Source organism: Cylas formicarius, unplaced genomic scaffold (genome assembly GCF_029955315.1).
Source record: "Cylas formicarius isolate icCylForm1 unplaced genomic scaffold, icCylForm1.1 PGA_scaffold_3__17_contigs__length_32017465, whole genome shotgun sequence".
NCBI classification, from domain to species: Eukaryota; Metazoa; Arthropoda; class Insecta; order Coleoptera; family Brentidae; genus Cylas; species Cylas formicarius.
Genome location: NW_026844326.1, coordinates 3834119 through 3857636, shown reverse-complemented (window position 1 = coordinate 3857636; position 23518 = coordinate 3834119). Strand labels below are relative to the sequence as shown.

Here is a 23518-nt window from a genome sequence, read left to right as displayed (position 1 = left end):
TTAAAGTAAAAAGTGTATAAGGAAAAACCACAAAATTTAGAAAATTTAAAATTTGGTACTAGATACGAAATGAGGCAAATTATTGAAAATATCCTGAATAGACTTCGAAAATGGATTAGAAAAAAAGGTGTTCCATTTTAAAAAAAGTATCGACATCTACTGTTTGGCCCGCTCTGTATAATGATGATTTGGGCGTTTTGGGCATAGTTTGAATTTTATGTCTAAAGTGACTTTTGCAGGAGGTATTCGTACAGTGAGATCCTATCGTCAACTTAAAAAAGAATCTACGCCACCTATGGAACGCAACTTTAAATCTCTTTTTAAGGCCTTCTCTCTATCAGAATCCGCAAAAAGGTCTGTCACCCCTCATGGCTGTAAAATTTCTCATCTCTACAGGCTCCCTAAGATTCATAAAGCAGCACCATTCCAACATATTTTCTAGTAAGATGAATCACTTTTAGGACTATCAACAGTTTCATTAGTAAATTCAAGCGAGGTAGGTATCCTAGAAGCACTTCTTTTGCTATTTACATATGTCAAAATATCGGTAGAAACAGATTAACCACAGTATATGAAATTATTGAGAAAAAAAGGAAATTATTAATATTTTTTGATCAAAACTTTTCTTAATTAAGGCTACTCGTACAATTTTTGTATTTTTTGTCATGTCTTTGACTTTGAAATATATTTTTTTCTACCCCCGTCCGTAAAATACCTAATTACCCACCGATCTAGTGTGCGGGAAGCGTCACTTTACCTCGTCAGTTTCGTCTCCCATGAATCCAAGCCACTTCGGACATTTCCGGGATATTACCGCACGGATTTGGGAGCAGAAGGCTGATTTCGGCGATATTTCTCACGCTTTGAAATTTGACGTTTGTCAATTCTGACGGTCATGTCAGTGAATGTATTCGTGTTTTTTTGCGAAAATGTACCCAAAAACTAACGGTCCTAGAAAAAGTAAAAAAGTATAGTATGCAACACGTTCGGTAAACTTTTAACTCACGAGTTTATTAAAAACTTGCTCCGCTCGTGTCAAATAAACTCGTGGGTCAAATGCCGTTTACCGTACTTGTTGCATAATATACTATAGTAGAATATGTACCAACTTTTGGCAAGGTTAGTACTTTGTGTTGTTCAGTTTATTAAAAAATATCCCGTTAAAAGTTTACAAATTATAATGATAAGTTCCTACATATCAATTCTGTCTTTATTTGGTCAATTTGCATTCCAACCAAATATGGTCGCTCTTGGTGTGGATCGTCCGCTATCGATTCAAATCTGGCCCCTCGAAAAATGAAAAGCGCTTCCTATCTATAATGCCGTATCGTTAAGTAAATCGGCGCTAAAACGAACTTAATAATTCACACCGGGTGGTCCGTGCTTTGTCCAATTAAAAAAAATGGTGTTTCCACTTTGACGTTGAAAGAAGTGTTTCGTCCGCGTGATTTAATTCTGTCATCGTCTCGAGGCATGTGTGGTCCGAGACGTTCGTTAAATTAAGTCCAAATTTATTTCATTTAAACTAATCAAAACCGGTGGTGTCACATGCGTCGTTCTTATTTTTTGGTTCTGCAGGCAAACAACAAGACAAACAACAAACTCACACACAGTTTAAAACGAATCATAGAAAAAACAAACGAATATCGAAATTGAGATGCTCTCCGTAGATGTTTGGCAGGCATTTGACTCAAGTAAAAGGGAACAACTTTTAGGAGCACTAAAGGTGATAGAATTAACTCCAAAATTGAGAAGAACTTAGGAATTTGATATCAACAAACGTCTCAGACAGAGAGCTTCATTGTCAGCAACATTATTTTATCTGGCATTAAAACATACATTACGAAACATAGGTAAAGGCACAATTAGATCAAATAATGCACACGATATTGCACTGATTGCTACTAAGAATGGGGAAGATGTAGGAAATTGTAAGAGAAATAGACAAAATGGAGCTGCACCTGAATGAAGAACAAACTAAAATAATGATCTGATTATAGTGTTATAGCAGTTTTGAATCAGTAAACAAATTTAAATACTTTGATGTAAATTGAAGAAAAAATAGCGTAGAGCCTTTTATGCGAATAAGAATCTGCTAAAGAATAAGATTTTATGAAAAATCCCAAAGATTAATAATATTTACAAAATTATAATAAGACCAACTTGATGGAGAAGACCGCCGACTGAAAGTGGTGCGATTACTCTGTACATTGACTTTTTTGTTACGTTGTAGAGATCGTAACGTTATCCCTAATTTTCTTGAAATAACTTCTTCCGCTTATAAAATTTTTTGTCAGTCTAGTTTTGCTTTACTCCGAGAAAGAATTCACTATACCTGTAAAGAAATAGACCAAATCAATAAAACTCTTCTGTCTCTACATCTTGAAATTGCTTCCATCTTGTCCCCATCTGAGTTCTTCTCATTTCATTGATCAATTAAAGAGCACATTACATCTCTCTCTTTAATAAAGTCTCTGTTCCTGAAACTCTCAACATTATTTCAGATATATTAAAATCCGGAATCTGGAACCATTCAATTGAAAAATGCTTGTCTGAAACATATATTTCTTAGTACGGTCAAAGGAGCCTTTGAGAAAAAGGCTCTCGACACATTCCAACTAACCAAAATTATGGAAACGCTACCTTGATAATACTTTTTTATTTCTCCCCATGGCCTAGAATCCTTGCGAAACTTTCTTAGACATTTAAACTCTATACACCATAACATACTTTTACCATTGAATTATAAGCAAATAATAATCTCTCATTCTTAGATATTTTTAGCAATAGAAGATCAGACCCAACATTGGGTCATTCTGTTTGCACCATCCGACCCAAAAATCGCATAACAACTCAGGTTTACAGAGCCTTAAAACTATTTCAAGCACCTTACATCTGCTCTTCTCTCTAATAATTTTCATATTAAGCATCCATCGCAAAATAAAACTTCACTACAACTTTTTTAAGATAATGAGTCTGAAAGCAACCCTACAATTGCCACTGCTGTGCTTTCTTACATTCAAAACATTACTGACTACATATCAAAAGTTCTTAAGAATTATTATGTCAAAAAAAGATTTACCACTTGTTCAAAAATTTCTTAGCATATTCGATGCGTCAAAGACAAAATTCCATTTGAAATACCAGCAGTTTACAGCATTGGAGAGATTGAACGAAAAACATCAACTAAGCTCAAAGACATGAAAGACCATCAAATAAATTCATTAGCAGTGGCCGAACCCAACCGGACATCAAATTTTATTCGATAAAACTAAAATTCTTGCGTGTAATGGTTTCTACTACCAACAAAAAATCCCAAAATCTATATAAATCGAAAAGCAACCAAACAGTCTTCACCGCGACTCACGTCTTTACCAATGTTCATTCCCTTCCTTTTGCTCCGACCCCCTCAAACAATATATAACCCAACAGGATGATTAGCGAAACGTCACCAAGTTCGACTCATCAACAACCGACTCAAGAGTAATACAGAAGTTTTGTAAATAGTAGAATAACAGAAATACGGGTAAAGTGGTTGAGGCATATGCTGAGAGCAGGAGGTACGCCAACGATTTTTTAAATGTTATAGTGTAACTCAAATCAAGATTATTTTTAAAGGGAACTTGAGAAAAGCAAAAATCGTAAATTGGCTAGGTAATACAGGGAATAGAAAGGAATGGAGAAATATCAGCAGAAAACGCATTTAAAAATTGAGTTGCGGCTGTAAGATGCTATCATCTTTATTTTCGAAATAGTTGGCACATCGCTGATTATGTAAAATTTCCAGAAATATATTGTCGGGAAGTGGAATAAATAAAAAGATGAAATAGCAGATTACCGTTGTAGAAGTGGAAATTTTGGAAATAACTAAATAGGAAAAGTAATTTTGAGAACCCAGCTTCATGGTGGAAGGGACTGTGTTCTTCATCTTAATTCTCACAAGAAGCTTCACAAATTTGGTGTCAAGGGACGCAGTTTTAGCGTTTATGGTCGTATTCATTCAAAAAAGAGACTTCCTAATGACAAAGCCGCTATGCTACTCTATGTATCGAACAATGAAAATTTGCTGAAGGAATTCGAAGCTATAGATCAATTATGATTTCCTATACTATTGAAGATTTTGAGGAAATAAATTGGCAAAAAGATGTTACTCAGTCTGATGACGGCGATATTTGCTCGACCAGTGTGTCAAAAATATGATTTTATTGTTTATTTTTTGCTATATTTAAATATCCCTTGTTGGATTGCAGATTCAATGGTCACGAGTGGGTAAAAAAATAGATGCCGATGACAAATTCCTTTTTTAAATGAAACGCATTTTTTTTAAATCTATTTGCTAATTCTGCGTCGAATTTCACGCATAATTCGGATGTTAAAAATCCTTCTTGACGATATGCTAATCGATTTAAAAACCCTTTCCGGTAAGAGTTATTACACTTGCACCGCCAAAGTGACAGGCCAGAAAGGGGACTGGAACAGGCATATTTTGAATTTTTATGTTTAAATTGGTCTTGATGAACTGCTTCTTATTTTTATTTCCATCAGAAAGCAAAACTATGATCTTGCGGGATTGAGTTTTAAATTTGAGTTAAGAATTGATTGAAGACACAAACGTGTATTTTATTTAAATCTAAATTAAAATGTTTTGGCAGTCGTCAGCATGTTGCTGCAATTTAGCTGACTGAATGCATTCACCCATATCTGCGATGTAAACTGAATATATAAGGGACCTAGAATAGAGCACCGAGGGACACTCTAACGTATATTTTTCAACAACTTTGGAAAGCATAGTTAGAATATTAATTGGTCTGATATTCTTGAGCCCTATTGAGCATCTCTTCACTATATTTAACAAATGAGCTACACAAAATGGCAAGCATATCCTCAAATCCCGTATAGAAGTTCCATCCTCACTCATAGCATTAGTTTTAATTTCGTTAACATACTCTAACACATCATTTTTGTCACAGAGTCGAAAATTAACTCCGGCATTCCATATCCATTTATATTATATTATAATACTGGATAGCCTTTTGTTAGATTGTGTCGGTGACAGTTGCACAGTCTTTAAAGTATTTATTAAGTTAATGCACGTTTAACAAATTTTATGGCATTTCTTTGGTTTTGTTTATACACCTTTGATTTTTAATAATCTCAGGGGAAAAAAATCCAGCGGAGGAATATCAGGAGATCTTGGAGGCCATTCTATTATTGATCTCCTTCTTCCAATCCACTGTCACGGAAATACCGTACTTAAATATTCACGCACTTGTCGAGCAAAATCTTAGAACCAAATCCATCTGTTTGGGTGATTTATATTTGAAATGAAACTGCGAGTATAGAAATTAAATCGATTTGAAGAAATTGTGAAGATCGAGCTCCAGTAAGATTTTCATCCAAGAAATATGGTGCAATAATTTAGTAGTTTAAAATCCCTGCCCAAATATTTAGTTTTCGTAAAAATTGCTTATAATTTTATTTCATTTGTCGGGCGTTATTTGTATTCAAATACCTACGTGGTCTCATCACTAAACAATATCTGTATCAGTTTCAGCTCGTATGGTTAATGCAATCTAGTATGGATGCAACTTTTCTTCTTCTAATACATGCAAAGCTATTCGTTGGCTAACATCATTATTCGAAGCTAGTGCAGAAGATGCTTGTAAATGTAATTGTGACAATTTAAGAACTTTACTGGTACCTGCTCAAAATAAATAAGAACTAAAATTTCAGATTTTCACGGAATTATATATTTTGACATGACAATTGTTTCGACAACACCGTGTCTTTATCAAATATAATATTTACAAACTACCTGCTACTATATACACCGAAAAATGACCGTAAAACCTTAATTAATCTTGTTGTGAGAATTTAAGTTCAATGAAGGAGAGGTATTTAAATCTAATTGACCGTTAAGCAATACATTTGAATGTCTCATTTTAGTTAACCTCCATTGTTTCCAATAAATTTAATTTTCTGCTTTTTGTGGCTGTATGTAAAATATCAAAATTGTCGTCAAAAATGTTTTTTTTTGTGTTTAAGTGTGTAGCATAATTAGAATCCAGACTATTTCTAAACGCTCTTTTATGTTCGTTAATGCGTTTTTTGAAGGATCTACCTGTTTGTCCAATATAAATTTTAGGACAAGATCCTCATTTCAACCTGTAGACACCTGATTTTAGAGATTTTGAACATTTCCTTTTATTATTTTTCAAATATTTTCCTCTTGTGTTGTTAGTTGAAATGCGGATCTTGTCCTGAAATTTATATTGGAGAAACAGGTAGATCCTTCAAGAAACGCATTAACGAACATAAAAGAGCGTTTAGAAACAGTAGTCTGGATTCTAATTATGCTAGACACTTAAATACAGAAAAACACATTTTTGACGACAATTTTGATATTTTACATACAGCCACAAAAAGTAGAAAATTAAATTTATTGGAAGCAATGGAGATTAACAAAATGATCCATTCAAATGTATTGCTTAACGATCAATTAGATTTAAATACCTCTCCTTTATTGAACTTAAATTCTTACAACAACTTTAATTAAGGTTTTATGGTCATTTTTCGGTATATATAGTAGCAGGTAGTTTGTAAATATTACATTTGATTAAGACACGGTGTTGTCGAAACAATTCTCATGTCAAAATATATGAAAATCTGAACTTTTATTTCTTATTTATTTTGATAAATAGATTTTCATCAAGTAAAAGCCACCTCAGTTCAGTACCTGTTCATTTCAAAATTAAATTTTTGTTTGTCATTCTTTTGTCCAGGTAAGAGATTAGTAGGTATATTGTATGCTACATGAAATTATGTGCAAAATGCAACAAAAAATGTTTTTTTTTTAAATTTTGAATGAATTTGTGCCATATTTTAGCCATTACCTGTATTTGTTCTGGTATTTACTAATTTGTAGTTTGAAATAATAACCTTTATTATCAACCAACGCCGAAAATGAGAGTGATTCTAGAAGCGAGACGGTCGATGAACTTAATTAATACCAAGACGATCGATGACATAAAATTAGAAAAAAATCACATTTACCGCGATAATTCCGATAAGTTGAAATTTTCCGCATTTCATTCTCTCGTGTCTGACAGTTGTCAATCTCCCGTCTTCTCGGTCGAGTCGTTTTCTTTTTCCCTCGTTTTATACCGACATCGGTTATCTCGTTGATAGACGTAAGGCTATTAAAACGTCTTTTAAAGGCGAAGCCATCAGGTAACTTTACCTATCAGTTTCGTTTATTCCGCTCGATTCCGTGAGAATATCGACGTTTTTCTTTTTACGGTCGTTTTTCGCTGTTGTTTTTCGACGACCACCTTCAGATTTCCGCGAAAAGCGAGCGTATATTGTCACGGAACTTCACCAGTGTGGTTCGCAAAATATTTTTTTAATTCGTTTCTACCTTGCTTTTGGAAAATTGTATCATTTTGTCCCTCGCCATTTGATAAGCTTGAAATAATTTCAACACCTACGTTTGGTCCTACCTAAATGCGTGTAATCTGAGTTTGCACTATTCTGCAGGTGATGAGCTTAACTTTTAGTAGCCAAAAAAACGCCAACTTTTTGCACTATTAATGTTATTATTGTTATACTCATTGAGAATTTCCACATTACAATCTGAAATATTTTTTTGAAACGCCACTGTATTGGTTTATTATCATATGAGATTTCATGGAGCAATATACGACTGAACAACGTGTAAAAATTGTGCAAGCCTATTATGAAAATAGTCGATCTCTACGTCGGGCTCTACGTGAATTTTTTGGCGCGCAAAATCGACCTTCTGAGAGGACAATTTGGAATCTGGGTCAAAAATTTGACCAAACTGGATCTGTAACTAACCTCAAAGTCCCTCAACGTGCTCGTGTAGGTCGGTCAGATCAAAATATTGCCATTGTTCGCGAAAGTGTAGCCGAAGATCCAAACACATCGATTCGTCATCGATCGCAGCACGTGGGCCTTACGTATTCAACCACACAGTGAATTTTAACAAAAGTCTTGCATCTACACCCATATAAAGTCCAAATAACTCAGGAGTTGAAACCTCGAGATCGTCAACAGCGCCGCGTGTTTGCAGAATGGATACGAGAACAAGGGGTTCATTTTTCAACGCAAATCATCTTTAGCGATGAGGCACATTTGCACGTTGGTGACTTTGTAAACAAACACAATGCTCGTATTTGGGGATTAGAAAATCCAAGGGAGATTGTTCAAAATGCAATGCATCCTCAAAAAGTGACTGTTTGGTGCCGAGAAATAATTGGCCCTTTTTTTTTCGAGGATAATGCGGAGAACGCATGATATCTGATTTTTTCTGGGAGCAGTTGGACATTGAAGCTTTGTGGTTCCAACACGATAGAGCCACTTGTCACACATCCAGAGAAACGATGCAATTGCTGCGGAGCAAGTTTCCTGGTCGGATTATCTCACGTAACGGCGATATCAATTGGCCTCCGCGATCATGTGATCATACTCCACTAGATTTTTTTTTTGTATCTAAAAAACAGAGTGTATAGAAGTAAACCAAACAATATTCCAGAGTTGAAACAGGAGATTAGACGCGAAATAGCCGGCATAGAGCCTGAATTGCGTCAAAAAGTGATAGGAAATTTCAATAAACGAATTACGTCATGCCACATGAGTCGCGGGGGTCATTTGAATGACATCATCTTTCATACCTAATTGTAATACACTAATCTAAAATGGCAAATAAAAATGTTTGTTATATACATGAATTTTATTTATCCGAAAGATAATCTTGTGGCATTACATTTTAAATATGATTTCTGGCATATGACCGCCACGGCTGGCGCGGATGTAGTCCAATGTGGACGTCCAATTTTCGATGACTTTTTCCAACATTTGTGGCCGTATATCGGCAAAGTAGTCTAGCGGTGTTAAATCACAAGATCTTGGAGGCCAATTCACAAGTCCAAAACGTGAAATTAGGCAGTCACCAAACGTGTCTTTCAATAAATCGATTGTGGCACGAGCTGTGTGACACGTTGCGCTGTCTTGTTGAAACCACATCTCCTGGACATCATGGTTATTCAATTCAGGAATGAAAAAGTTAGTGATCATAGCTCTATACCGATCACCATTGACTGTAACGTTCTGGCCATCATCGTTTTTGAAGAAGTACGAACCAATGATTCCACCAGCCCATAAAGCGCACCAAACAATCAGTTTTTCTGGATGTAACGGTGTTTCGACATACACTTGAGGATTAGCTTCGCTCCAAATGCGGCAGTTTTGTTTGTTGACGTAGCCATTCAACCAGAAGTGCGCTTTATCGCTAAACAAAATTCACTTATGAAAATCGGGAACAACGGCAATCTCGTTTTGGGCCCATTCGACCTAATCGACGAGTTGGATTGGATTTTGTAAGCACGTAAACCAAGATCCTTCCGCAAAATCTTGCATAAAGTGGATGGACACAGATCCAATTCCTGTGCTCGATGGCGGATGGACTCATTCGGGTCTTCCTCAATGCTACGCTCTACAGCAGCAATATTCTGTACGCACCGTACGGCGTCTCTGGGGATGCGAGTTATCAATAAGAGTAAACGTGGTGCGAAAACGTTCCATGGTTAATCGAATTAACTGCTCTGATGGACGATTTTGTCGGCGATAAAATGGACGTAGTGCGCGATACGTATTCCGCACAGAACCATTATTTTCGAAATAAAATTGCACTATTTGCAAGCGTTGTTCAGGCGTGAGTTTATTCAGGATGAATTGCCAAACCAAACTGGTAGCCATCTTGAACAGTAATGCCAACTTAAACTTCTATACATCGAAAATAATAACCCTATATATGTGTCTACTTGGAAGTCATAAGCAACCACAAAGTGTCAAAATCGTGGAGTGAGGAATTGTTTAATGCCTCGCTCAACGAGTCGCTGTGGACTTAAACTACCCAAAACCACCGTCAGGTCAAAGATGAAATTAAAGCGGAAAAGTGATTGGTTAGGTTCAATATTGGTTCGTATCAGACGATGGAATATTATAAGTTTGATAAAACAGTTTACCAATAACCAACCCACCCCTTTGTTTTTATTTTGCCTGCTGATAGCTAACCATTACAAATACAAATTATGGTAAATATAGCGAGATGTCAAACAACACAACCAAGGATGTTTTCGGAAGATGAATTAAATTATAGAATGAAAGTTGATGCTTATATTAATCAAATCTTACAAAAAAACACTTGACTGCAAGAAATATACTAGGTGAGTTAAAAACTCGACTCCAAATAAAACATGAAATAATTTTGAAATACATCTGTAACAACTTGCTCCACCTTCCCTTTTAATATTTGCAAGCAAGTTCTAACAGAAATAACAAAATTTTCATCAATTAGAGTCGATGTATTAATGTAAACGAAATAAGAAAAAAAATTTATAAAACTAAAATATATTGAAGATATTAAAAAAACTAAGCAACCAGAAACAAAACTTGTGGTTGGAAAAAACATTTCCAAGGGAGAGCATCTCTGTCAATACCACCATCCGAATCCTTATGTGTGTGACATTACAAGCTGAACTTTAGATGGTATTGCTCCAAGACGGATAAAGAAGCCTCGTGTACCAACTTCGTACCAATGACCAAAGACAACACACCCAGAACGGCAAGGACCAACAAAAACACAAAAATAAACAGATAGGAAATTTCATGAAATGATTTTGAAATACAACCGTAACATATGTTTTCATGATCACTACAACTTTAATACAGTCACAATAAAAATAAACAAAAACTGTATCGCTCTCCTGAACATACCGAAATGGGCATTTCAATAAGAGATCCTTTTTTCTTGAACTTCTCATCTCAACTAACTTTATTTGATAGTGCCATCTTGACAAAACAAATTACGTGGTGCCAAACGAAAAGTATGTTTTTAAAAATACGCAACTGACTTTGTAAAGTGACGCTTAGAGATGGGAGTAGAAAATCATATTTAATCGATGCTTCAATACAACTAACTGCCTTTGTTTTAATAAGTTAATTTTTATATAATATTAAAACCAATTAAATATATAATATTATTAATAATAATATTTAATATATAAAATATTCAGTGGCATCATGTAACTTCTTCCTTCCTATATAATATATATAAAATATAAAAATAGTTTTCGCTTGGCACCACGTTATTGGCTCAGTTGTTGTTCCTCTCTCTGCACCAATGGGACTGCTGAGCGATTCTTCTCTTTGTCCCCAAGTTTGACTTAGCTTCTATAGAGTTCAGCGGATGCCTTGTTCTTTCCTCTGCCCAAAATGGATATTTTTCAAACGTACCGGGTGTTTGCCAAAACTGTCTACTGCGCCAATTACGTGGTGCCAAACAAAAACTATGTTGTTAAAAAACAAGTCTGTTCAATCGATGCCACAATACAACTGCCTTTGTTTTAATAAGTTAATTAATCTTTGTATAATATTAAAACTAATTAATAAACAATTTATAAGACACCCAGAGTCTGATTAAAATAAGTTGCATTCTGTGGCATCACGTAACTACCACAATAGTTCTCGCTTTTTATACTATTAAGTTTCTTTCGCGCTACAAAAACTGTTTACACTGCCGAACACGTCGAGACTAAACAAACATGTCGCTATTCGCAGAATATTAGACATGGGAACAGTATAAAGTGTCGAATGTATCGAAAATCCCGAACGGTGTTCGGTTTCATTCCTCCGAAAGCAAGTTGGAACAGTTTTAAAGCAGTTGTTTTGGAATTTGTAGGAAATAAAAAGATGAAAACTACGAAGTTTTTTTATGTCATGTATTTTTTGCTTTAAAATCATTTGACCCGTATAGCAGACATTATCACGTAAAATTGCCCTAGCCACGTATAACATAATATTATATTTGTATATTGTATATCTACGTTAGTTAATAATTTAAATTTGCTTACTATAAATTAACATTATTTTTAGCAGTGCACTCTTGAACGATACCGCGAAATGAATTTTTCGGGCTAGTCGCCACTTCTTTCCCCCACTTCCCGTCTTTCTCGGAGGCGCGAATGTTTAAAGGTCGCCCGCGAAACAGACTTCAAAGGTGCCGCGCGGTCGACATCAAACGCCGAACGGGTCGACGTTTTTGTGTACTTAAGAATTACTCAAACTGCCTTCGGCAGTCTTTCTCGCTCGTTCGCCGTTGTTTGTCGCGTCTTCTTTTTGTTTTGTTTGATATCTTCTTTTCTTGGCCGTCGGGATACGTTCGAAAGTTTTTTAATCGGTTCGGCGGACGTTTTGCTTTTTGATGCAAGCCGACGGTGCGTTCCAGTTAGAAGATAGATATTTGTTTTGCTCCGAAGACTTCAAAAATTCATTCAGACAGACGATATCAATAATAACTAAGAAGCGGAGAGAATGCAGAATGCCTTTTTTTGCAATGTATAAACTGATTTTTAATTATTTAAAATAACTCTAACAAAAACAAGGAAGATAATTTGATGCTATATACTAATAACCACTAATCAGCAATATTTGTTGTTATGTCAGTTACTACAATAAACAAAAAAATCTGACGCATATTAGTTAGACCATCTCATACACCATGATAAAAGTGTGATCGTGTGGAGAAATTGGATATATTTGTTACCGTGAAAGACCGAAATTGGTGTTTGTTGACATACACAGATTAATGTCGACAAACGCCAAATGAATTGGTTAAAGACCGAATAATTCAGTCTTTACCGGTGTATGTCGAGAAACACATACAAGTTGAAGTCAGTAACGGCCGGACCAAACAGGCTTTTGTGTCGTTTATTCACTTCGTTATGATTTGACTTGTCGCCAGTCTTACACAAAGTTCGATCGAAAGCGATAAAATAATTTGTACTTGATGGCTACTGCAGTAAATAGTGATTAATTTCTTGAAATGTTAAATTCCCTAATAAGAAGTAAATGTTTTTATTTTTCTCAAGAAAGGTATTCTAAAATCGTTTCTGAAGTAATTTCTGCTAAAATTAACTGCAGTACTCCTTTAGAGTGCAAACGTTTAAGATGTTTTGACATTTTAAGTTAGTGGCGAACAAAAGTTAATACCAGGAGAAACGAAGGTCTAGTATTATGTTCTACACGAAGACTTGTTTTACGAAACTCACAAAATTCATGCTTAAAGAATTGCAAGTTAAATAAGAACATATTACCTATGAAGTCGTAATGCTCTGTTTAGATTTGTATAAATGGTGTCAAATGAAGCACAGTGCCTCTAAAAAGCTTAAAACCAATGGTGAGTTCCGAATTAAACTCTAGATATCAAGAATTGATAGACTTGCAATGACACAGCGATGGCGATTGCAAACTTATAATGGTATACCAAGATCATTTGACCAATTTTACGACCGTTAAAAACAAAGAAAGCGGAAGAAGTAGCATATCACCTTTTTCCATTTTTTAAAATATTTTGTGCATCTGCATTTTGTTCAGTAACCAAGTCGCCAAACCAAACACAACGCTGAGTTGAAAGAGTCAATCAGAGTATACAGAATTTGTTAACTGCATGGATGCACGATATTGATTCAAATAAATTGTCAGAGGGGCTGTCCTTTGTACCTTTGTACCAAAAACAAAAGTTATTATGAACGAATACACCAGAGTCCATATGAAGCTTTGTTTGGCGATAAACCAAAAAGAGGGATAGCGTTGACATCTCTCCTCAAGCAGCAAATTCCAAATATTGAAACGGAGAAACAGATAAAAGTTTATTCTAGTACTTGTGAAGAAAATGTGTTTTAGTTGTAAGTGACAAGGATGACTAAAATACCATTTACACCATTCCACCGTCACCTCATGTATTAACTAATCCGCAATCCAGGACGTCCTGATCTGAACCGACCACGTTTTCAACTCAAACATTGACTGATCTTCAACCGATTACGTCTGACTAGGTGCACGAGCTTATCAATTCAAAAAGAGTAGCTGCAAAAGAGCATCTACTACCCCAAGCAACATAAAAGTTGCGAACTTAAAAAAAAATGTTTTCTGCGGTCGAAATTGGTGATACCGTAAGAACTAAGTCCCTGATCTCTCAAATTTGTTCGCCAATTGTTGTTGGAATAAAGGATTCTTATAAATTGGCAAGCAAATATGGCACCTTGGCAGCTTTTAACCCGTAGTCAATTTACAATTTGTAAAGAGTTTTAAAAGACACTTGTTTAAGACGTTTGAAAAATATGGTGAAGAAACTTAAGAGAAGTCGAACGCATCACAGGCTCTTTCGTGTTCTTTGAGTCTAGTTGATATTTTTCGTCCGGTCTCTCAAATGGAATTTTGTCTTTGACGGATCGAAGATGTTGAGAGATTTTTGGACAAGTGGTAAATCTGGTTTTGACGTTATACTTCTTTAGAACTTTTGATATTTGGCATTGATGTTTTGAATGTAAGGAAGGACCACAGTGGCAAGTGTAGGATTGCTTTCGGAACGCTTAATATCTTTAATTTGGAAATTATTGGAGAGAAGAGCATTGGTAAGTTGTTATAATTCTGAATTCAGTGACTCGGGCTGAGATAGTTTTACGACTCTGTAAACAAGAGAGTTGATAACCGATGACTTTTGGGCCGGATGGTGATGTGACCATGCATTAAGGTATCGGTCTGTGTGCGTAAGTTTTCTGTAAACACAATGACCCAATGTTAGGTCTGATTTTGTATTGATAAGAATATCTAAGAATGGAAGGTAATTATTAGTTTCCAGCTCAAGGGTAAAACGTATGTTAGGGTGTACAGAGTTTAAATTCTAAGAAAATCTACTATGATTTCTTGACCATGATGAAAGGTGTCTAGAACTTTCTTCTCAAAGGCTTCCATAAATATATTCGCGATGACTGGTGATAGTGGAGAACCCATAGCCGTTCCCATCGTTTGATCAAAAATTTGACCGTTATAAAAAAAATATGTTCCCGACAAGCATTTTTCAATTAAGGTAAGAAGGTTTGGTTCCAGATAATCTGGATAACATATTTTTCTTATGGGAATCAGTCACCCGAGACGGTGTTTATGCCCCTCACGTAGCTCCGCCCCCCTCAAACAATATATAAGCAGGTGCAGAGTAAAATACGAGCCAGTTTCAGTCAAGCTCTGAAGAAGCTAACAGGATGATTGGCGAAACGTCAGCAAGTTCCACTCAGCAAAAACAGACCTAGGAGGAATCCAAAAGTTTTGTAAAAAGTATAAAAGTATCATCAATGAAGCGTTCTCATAATTGCATTTTGAGAAAACTTTCTTTTATTTAATGAACACCGTTTTAAGACTGGCAGGAAAGTGGTGTGGAACGCTCCAACATTTCCCGAAATAAATGTCGACAACTTCAAAATGACTTAAGGGATTTTAATTAACTTGGAATCGTTAAAAAGGGATTTTCCTAGGCTCTCAGTGGGTTATGAGTGAAATAACTACGATTGAGTCCCTGTCACCAGATAGCATTTTCAGGAAATGTTGGAGCACCCCCCACCACTTTCTTTTTAGAGATAGAACAAAAAGCATCGAACTTCCAGGAAACGGGTTTTAATATTCATACCGTACGATTACTGGGACACTCGGTATAAACAATTTACAGTTGCAGTTAAGCAGTAGAAATTTAAAATTTTCGTAGGTGGTGATTGGTTGGCCAACCATCCTTATTTGAATTTTTGGCCGCAATTTATATAATTTGTAATACAATTGCGCCCAAATGGTTTTCACTCGTTAAATATAATTAAAGCAACACAAACAATCAAAATTGGGGACCAATTGTATTAATGTATATATACACGGGGCATGAAAAACGGTCCATAAATTTGAACCGATTTCAGTTCCACATAAAAATTGACCAATTAGGCCCAACATTGACAACGTAACTTATTGCTATGTGGTATAAACATTTTGTGTTTACAGTAATATTAATCTTTTCCTCTTTTATTCCAGGTATGGTGACTGACATTAGCTTCGACATTTCCGGAGGGGTGGTTAAAACGCCGCACAGTAGGTATCAATGATATTTTTTATTATCATACATGTTACGAAATACTATTAACAAATGTTTTTTGTATCAGAGTACTCTATACTATACTATAAATATTACAATGTTTTTGTATACATATTTAAATAATATAAATAAAATGTGTTATTGAATATAAACTAGGAAACAATATTATTGAGTCCCCATCGCAGGGATATAAGGTGATAATTAACTGCCAGTTATACAATATAATAAATAATAATAAAACGTCTTAATAGTATTTTTTCCAAAATTACTTTTCATAAACAAGTAAGGTGGTGAAGTCTAGCTTAAAAGCTATACTACCTAACCACTCGAAGAAAAGAAATAAAAAGAAGTAAACGGAATCGAAAATAATAGACAAAAAATTGAAGGTGATATAAAAAGTACACACCTAAATTATTCTCTAGTTTAGGTATACCTCGATTAATTCTTTGCCCAGATAGTTGGTATTTTTTAAATTCTATTTTAAACTTTTTTAAAGAAAGTGTTTTTTGAAATTTTCGGGCAGCGAGTTGTACAACATAATTGCATTAGACATAGCTTCTCCTAAACAGGGAAATATGATGTTTGGGACTTGAAAAACACTATCATTTCTTATATTACTACGTGAGCGACTCTGATGACGTAACCGAAACATGATTTAATACTATTTAAAAAAAAAATAAAAATCGCGTTTGCAAGAGTCCAAGAAAAATGTCAATTCTCGAAAACCGTTTATGCAATCGGAAGCATTCTTCGAAGCAGATCGAATGCTATAACCTTTATTCTTCATAATTTTCAAAAACGTACAGGGTGTGCCCGCTATTTGCAAAAAACTGAAAATTGGATTCCCTGTATTCATAATAATTAACTATAACTAGAAAGCTGCCTTGCATCTGCCAGATTCTTTCACATGACCATATAGTCCATATGAGCAACTAAAACATTTGTATTTAAGGTTTTCACATATTGTACAGGGTGTTCAAAATATTCGGTGCTATATTAAAAAACGTAATAGGTGTCTCAAATTTGCAGCTATCGACTTCAATTTTAGCAGAGAAGTAAAAGTCCATACTCACATCTAAACTGTAGAAACCGAGAGCAATCAGATCTCCCAAGTGTTTTTTTAAAAAATTGTTTTTTTTTTATTATTTTGGGTTCCAGAAAAAAAATTCGGGAAAGCTATGAACCCGATCGGAAAAATTATTTAACCAGGAGACTCGAAATACGTTACTATAATTTTTGTTTCAAGTATTTTTTCGTTTATAGGTATACAAGTTTTTTTAATTATGGACAAATATCTAATAGACTCTAAAAATTGTTCTTTCCCAGAGTAAATTATTAGCCGTAGATCAAAATTTGTATAATATATGGCCAATCAATTGGAGGTACAATTTTTCTATTTACGATTTTCGTCGGTCATCCGCAAATCCATATGAAAATCACTATTTCTCCCGCTCAACCTAGACGCGATGACGTCATTTACTATTACGACGTACTGCATGGTTTCAGAAAAGAAGTATTTTCTCGCAAACCATTTACCATTCAAAAAAATTGTGTGGGGTCTTATGGTGCACGTACTAATTTACGCACTTGCCATTATCCACCTGGTTGCGCTGGTGAAGGACCATTGATTGACTGAATACTTCAAAAGTGAACTGAACATTTATTGTTGTTACATGACACTGGTACATATACTTTACGAATACATACTCATGCTCCTTATGGATACATACGCAAACGCATACTGTTTTCTCGCCACGGGTGGCGTGATACGCACAACTACCGCGCATGCGCATACAGTCGCACCGTTGCGGCGAATTTAAAGTTCGAGTTTTGAGATCGGACATGCCGCCGCCCTTGATCCTTTCAACAGAAATGAACTCGCTAAATCTTACTGCCAGTTTCAATAGGAAGAACACACACTTTAGCGATGGCTCGTTTATAAGTTCCGTCACTAGTTTTCACAGACACTACACGCGTTTTTCCGTTGCTCCCAGGATGGATCTGTATTATTCTTGCTAACTTCCAACATGACGGTGGAAGGTTATCCTCCTTTAGAAGGACGAGTTGACCAACGACGAGAGTGGCATCACCTTCAAATCTCCATTTGGACCTCCGCTGTAAAGTGTGCAGATAATCCTTGGACCATTTTGCCCAAAATTGCTGAATGATGAATTGCATGTGTCTATATAGCGACACATGAGTGTGGCGGTTATCGGGTACCGGCGCCTCCGGCAAGGAAATTAAAGAGCTTCCGATAAGAAAATGGCCCGGTGTTAATACGTCGAGGCTTTCCGAATCTTCCGTGAGGGGATATAAAGGACGGGAATTCAAAATTGATTCTATTTGAACTATCAAAGAATATAAATTCTCGTAAGTCAAATTGCTATCCTTTAACACTCCTTTAAGATGAAATTTAGCTTGTCGTGTGCAAAGTCCACGCCTGCTTACAAATCTTTTAAATGCATTTAAGATCGTGTCAGTTGAAAGTTCTGTCACAAGTTCCATATGCACCGCCTTGGTCGAAAAGCATATAAAAATGCATAAATACGATTTTATCAATTTCTTGTTTCTAAGTTTGCTATCCCTTATTAAATATGGACCAGCATAATCGACACCGCAAATTGCGAAAGGTCGCGAAGGTGTAACCCTACTGGTTGGCAAATTGCCCATTTTTTGAAAAATATCGGTCGGTGACGCGCGGAAACATGTAACACATTTTCGGATTTCACTACCTACAGCTCTCCTGCCCGATAATGGCCAATAATGACGTCTAATATAGGATAAAACTGTTTGAGCTCCACCATGAAATGTTAATAAGTGCGCATTTCTAATAATCAAAGTAGTAAAGTGATGTTTCGTGGGAATAACCATAAGATGCTTATTTTCAAATGATAACAATGAATTTTTTAATCGCCCACCTACGCGAATAATCCCGAATTCATCTAATAATGGATCTAGAGAACTTAACTTACTCTTTGGAGATATTGGTGTGTGTTTTTTCAATGATTCGATTTCCAAGTTAAAAACTTTCGCTTGGATAAGTCTGACAATCAACCGTGTGGCCTCGTCGAGTTCCTTTATGGTTAGATCTGTTGTCAGTTTTGAATTACCTAATTTACGAGCATTATTGCAAAATCTTAGCATGTAAGCAACAACACGTGTGAGCATTTTTATAGAAGAAAACCGAGTGATTAAATTATCATCAAATTCAGTGCATACTAAAGTAGTGATAATAGTTGACTTTATGGCGGGTATTTTAGTTTCATCAATGTTTAATTTTTGATTTGGCCAGTGCTCCCTTTCATGCGATAACCACGTAGGCCCGTTAAACCACAATGTATTGTTTACTATTTCGTTCGGATTGATACCTCTCGAAATGATATCTGCGGGGTTATGAATTAAAATATGTCGTGGAATTTTTAAATCTCGAAGACTGTCAAATTCTTTGTAAAATTCAATCCACTCGCTATTTAAAATTGGTGGAATATTGTCGTCCCAATTTAATTGATATTTCCAAAGTTTTTGAAGAAAAATCTTTGCCTTTGTAATAACTGGGCCTATTAAACCCAAAGGATCAAATATTTGACTAACAACTGAAAGTATCGTTCGCTTGGTAAATATCGAAAAACCTTTTTTACTTATGGTAATACAAAATTCGTCGTAACCAGAATTCCAGGATATTCCTAAAGTTTTTGAATTTTCATGGTCATTAATAATGTACTTAGTATTTGTGTCGCATTTATTCTCTAAATGTTCTAATACATGAATGTCGCTTGATTTCCACTGCCTTAATATGAAACCTGCGTTCTTTAAAATAGAAGTAACTTGCCTTATTAATTGTAAGGCTGATTTCTAAATCATTTGCGCCGGAGAGCCAATCATCCATATAGAAATCGGACCAAAGGGAGTTAGCTGCGCCTGGGACGCCTGCAATATTTTCTACTGCTAATTGTTTGAGGCAACGTGTAGCCAAAAAGCTAGCTGGTGATGTGCCGTAGGTTAAAGTATTTAGATTAAATTCCTTTAACGATTCACAAGGATTAAACCTCCAAAAAACACGTTGATAATTTCGATCATTTTCTTGCATTAATATACACCTGTACATTTTAGCTATATCGGCCGTAAAAACTACATTGTGAGTTCGAAATCTAAGCAAGATATATAAAAGAGAATCTTGAATTACTGGACCGACTTTAAGTACATCATTGAGAGAATAACCAGACGTAGTTTTAGCGGATGCATCGAATACAACACGTAGTTTTGTGGTAATCGATGTTTCTTTAATTACACAATGATGTGGTAAATAGTAAGTGTCATTTAATGGATTTTGATTTGGTCTTAATTCTGTCATGTGATTTAAATCAATGTATTCTTTCATAAATTTGGAATATTGCTCACTTAATGTTGAATTTTTCGCAAGTGTTCTTTCCAAACTTTGAAATCTTTGTAGCGCAATTTCTCTGGAATCGCCTAATTGTTTCAGATTGTTTTTAAATGGTAAACTTACTACAAATTGTCCTGCTTCGGTACGCTTAAATGTTTCCGAAAAGTGCTGCTCACATTCAGATTCTTCCTTTGTTAATGTGACTTGTTTTGTAAGGCATTCCTCAATACGCCAAAATGCCTGTAATTGCTCATCGATTTGAGACATCTCAGAATTTGAAACAAAATTGCAAAATGATTTGTGCTGTTCGTAAATATTAAACGATCCCGCTAAAATCCAACCAAGTTTTGAATTCTGTAAAATTGGAAGGTTACGACCCAGTTTCACTTGCTCGGAAAGCAATAGGTTGTAAAAAATGTTAGCTCCTAGCAACATGTCAATTTCTGAGGCTCGATCAAAGTCTGAGTCAGCGAGCTTATATCCTGAAGGAATATTAAGCACAGATGAATCAAAAGAATACTGTGGTATTTTGTCCGTAATTTTATCAATTACTAAAAATTCTAATTGAAATTGAGAATCTGAAACTGTCGATTTAATTTTTGTTCTCACCGATTGTGATATGTTAATTTTTGCTTAATTAATCCCTACCACAGGCATGTTTATTTTCTAGGAATGTAATTTTAAATCGTTAAATAGCCGCCGAGTTATAAAATTTGATTGCGAACCGCTGTCAAGTAACGCTTTACAAATAACCGGCTGGTTTTCTTTGTTGTAAATATAAACTTGGGCAGTTGATAACAACGTGAAGCCGTTATTTTGACAATTTTCCGAATTTTTGCAATGTGAAACGATAACTGATTCTTTGTCATTTGATGCGGACACTTTATTTGAAATGTTTGAATTAGTTGCTCCAACTTGGTTCGCTTCGTTTTTTGATAGTGTTTCACTTGACACATTTGACGTTTGCATACCAAAGTGTAATAGAGTGTTGTGTTTTTTATTGCAAGTTTTGCAAGTACCCTTGCACTCCCGACTGTTATGACCCCGTCGTAGACAATTACTACAAGCATTTAACCTTTTAATTTCATTTAGCCTTGAAGAGGGAGACAATTTTAAGAAATCCTTGCAATAAAAATGTAGTGTTCTTCTTTGCAATAAATACAAATCGGTTTGTTAGTAGCTATGTGAGCGTGCGTTTTGTTGTTGAAAAAATGTTTTTTCCCCAAGTTTTGATCTAATGTTTTTGTGTCCACAGATTCTAAGATCTGGCAACGTGAGGTCAAAAAATCTAATGATTGATTGTGGGTGATACTTTGTCAAATGTTTTGACTTCCCATTCTCGTTTGGTGTGAATGTCTAATTTTGAGCAAAGTAAATAGATTAAAATGGTTCTCCACGAATCTACAGGCTCGTCAAAATTTTTTAAAGCACGGTAATGTTTTTGTACGTTGTCTAAAAATGTACGCAGAGAGCTATGTGAATCTTTTGTAACGTTTGTGAGCTCGAAAATGTGTCTGATGTGACCCTTTTTGTTTTCGAAACGATCGTTAAGTAAATTCCAAGCTACCGTGTAATTAGAATCAGTTATTTCTAAAGAGTCGATCACTTTAATCGCGTCGTTTTTCAAAACAGACCGCAAGTAGTGAAATTTTTGAATGTTTACTAAGCTATTGTTACTGTGTACCAAAGAAATGAACGTGTCTCGAAACGTTTCCCAATTATCGTAACTGTCGTCAAAATTTGGCAACGTTATCGGAGGTAATTGATAGTTTATTTGTTGATTTGTGCGAACAGTCGCCGAAGGCTGTGCAAATGAAACTTGATTCAATCTTTCCTGTTGTCGGTGACTGAAATCTTCAACAATTTGTTTGGCTTGTGAAATAACATTAAAATATTTATCCTCGAACTCCGTTCTCACTTGCATTTGGGCGTCTGAAGAATCGAATATTTCAATTTCCGACTGAACTTCATTGAAAGCTTTAAACACCGTTTCCGTGTTTTCCATGCGAGTCATAATCTCCATGTATTTATCTTGGTTTGCACTCTCGTTTATGAAATTATCGAAACGCGTTAAGTTACTTTTCAGTTGCTTTCGCTTTGCCTTCAACCGTTTCATATTATCCTCATCGGCCATGATGAATAATAAGAACCCAATTGATCAAACCGACAAAAAAAATGAAGTTACGCGATAATAAGAACGTAAAAAATTCGTCCGATGCTAACCGCGTCTATGCGCCTTTGAACTACGCCGCCGCCGCCCGTCACCCCTCGTAACAGTTTGAACGGGAACGTAAACCCAATGAATAGGTTTTCTGTTTCAACGCGTTATGAATCGCTTGTACAAATGAACGTTTAAAAACTAAATGACAATGTTTTGCCAAATAGAATCTGTGCATGCAATGGAAACATTCGATTGGGAAATGCGTGGAATAAATTGGAATGGACTCACGGAATTCTCCTTCGTTTTTGTAAGCCTCTGTCGGGGCAAAATCCTGAATTGCTTGCTGTTGCTGGTAGCTTGTGTTGCTTTGAATTCTCCAAAATTGAAAATGTGCTGCATACGGCTCGAAGAACCAAAAATATGGGTGCTTATGGTGCACGTACTAATTTACGCACTTGCCATTAACCACCTGGTTGCGCTGGTGAAGGACCATTGATTGACTGAATACTTCAAAAGTGAACTGAACATTTATTGTTGTTACATGACACTGGTATATATATTTTACGAATACATACTCATGCTCCTTACGGATACATACGCAAACGTATACTGTTTCCTCGCCACGGGTGGCGTGATACGCACAACTACCGCGCATGCGCATACAGTCGCACCGTTGCGGCGAATTTAAAGTTCGAGTTTTGAGATCGGACAAATTGTATCAGGAAAAGTGGAAGACTCGGGGCTATAACCTCTACTTCGAACATTTTTTAAAATTTTAATTATGCACAAGGTTTAGGGGCAAAAAAATTTAAAACGGTAATGTTTTTGTGGATATATTATTATTTGTAAATGAGAAAAGGTAAAATATGGGATAAATTGGTTTAAACAGTATCGAAAACTGTGTCTAGAGCTAAAATTTGCTATTTACCGGTTGCGTCTGTCGTACAGGATGCACGAGATATTTGGAAAAATATTAGTGGGA

At 35.5% G+C, this 23518-nt stretch overlaps 1 protein-coding gene across 5 annotated transcripts in view; it reads left to right on the top strand.

Moving 5' to 3' along the window:
- LOC132699111 (axin) overlaps positions 1–23518 on the top strand; it is a 164106-nt gene that overhangs the window by 51611 nt on the left and 88977 nt on the right. Inside the window, exons 1-2 of one of the 5 annotated variants that reach the window (XM_060665611.1) lie at positions 12180–14495; positions 15931–15987. The exons of 2 other annotated variants lie outside the window; for them this stretch is intronic. The gene's annotated coding sequence lies outside the window, so the exon portion shown is untranslated. Of the gene's footprint in view, positions 1–12179; positions 14496–15930; positions 15992–23518 lie in introns of those variants that run through there. 2 more of the 5 variants (XM_060665613.1, XM_060665612.1) reach the window with 2 other exon arrangements.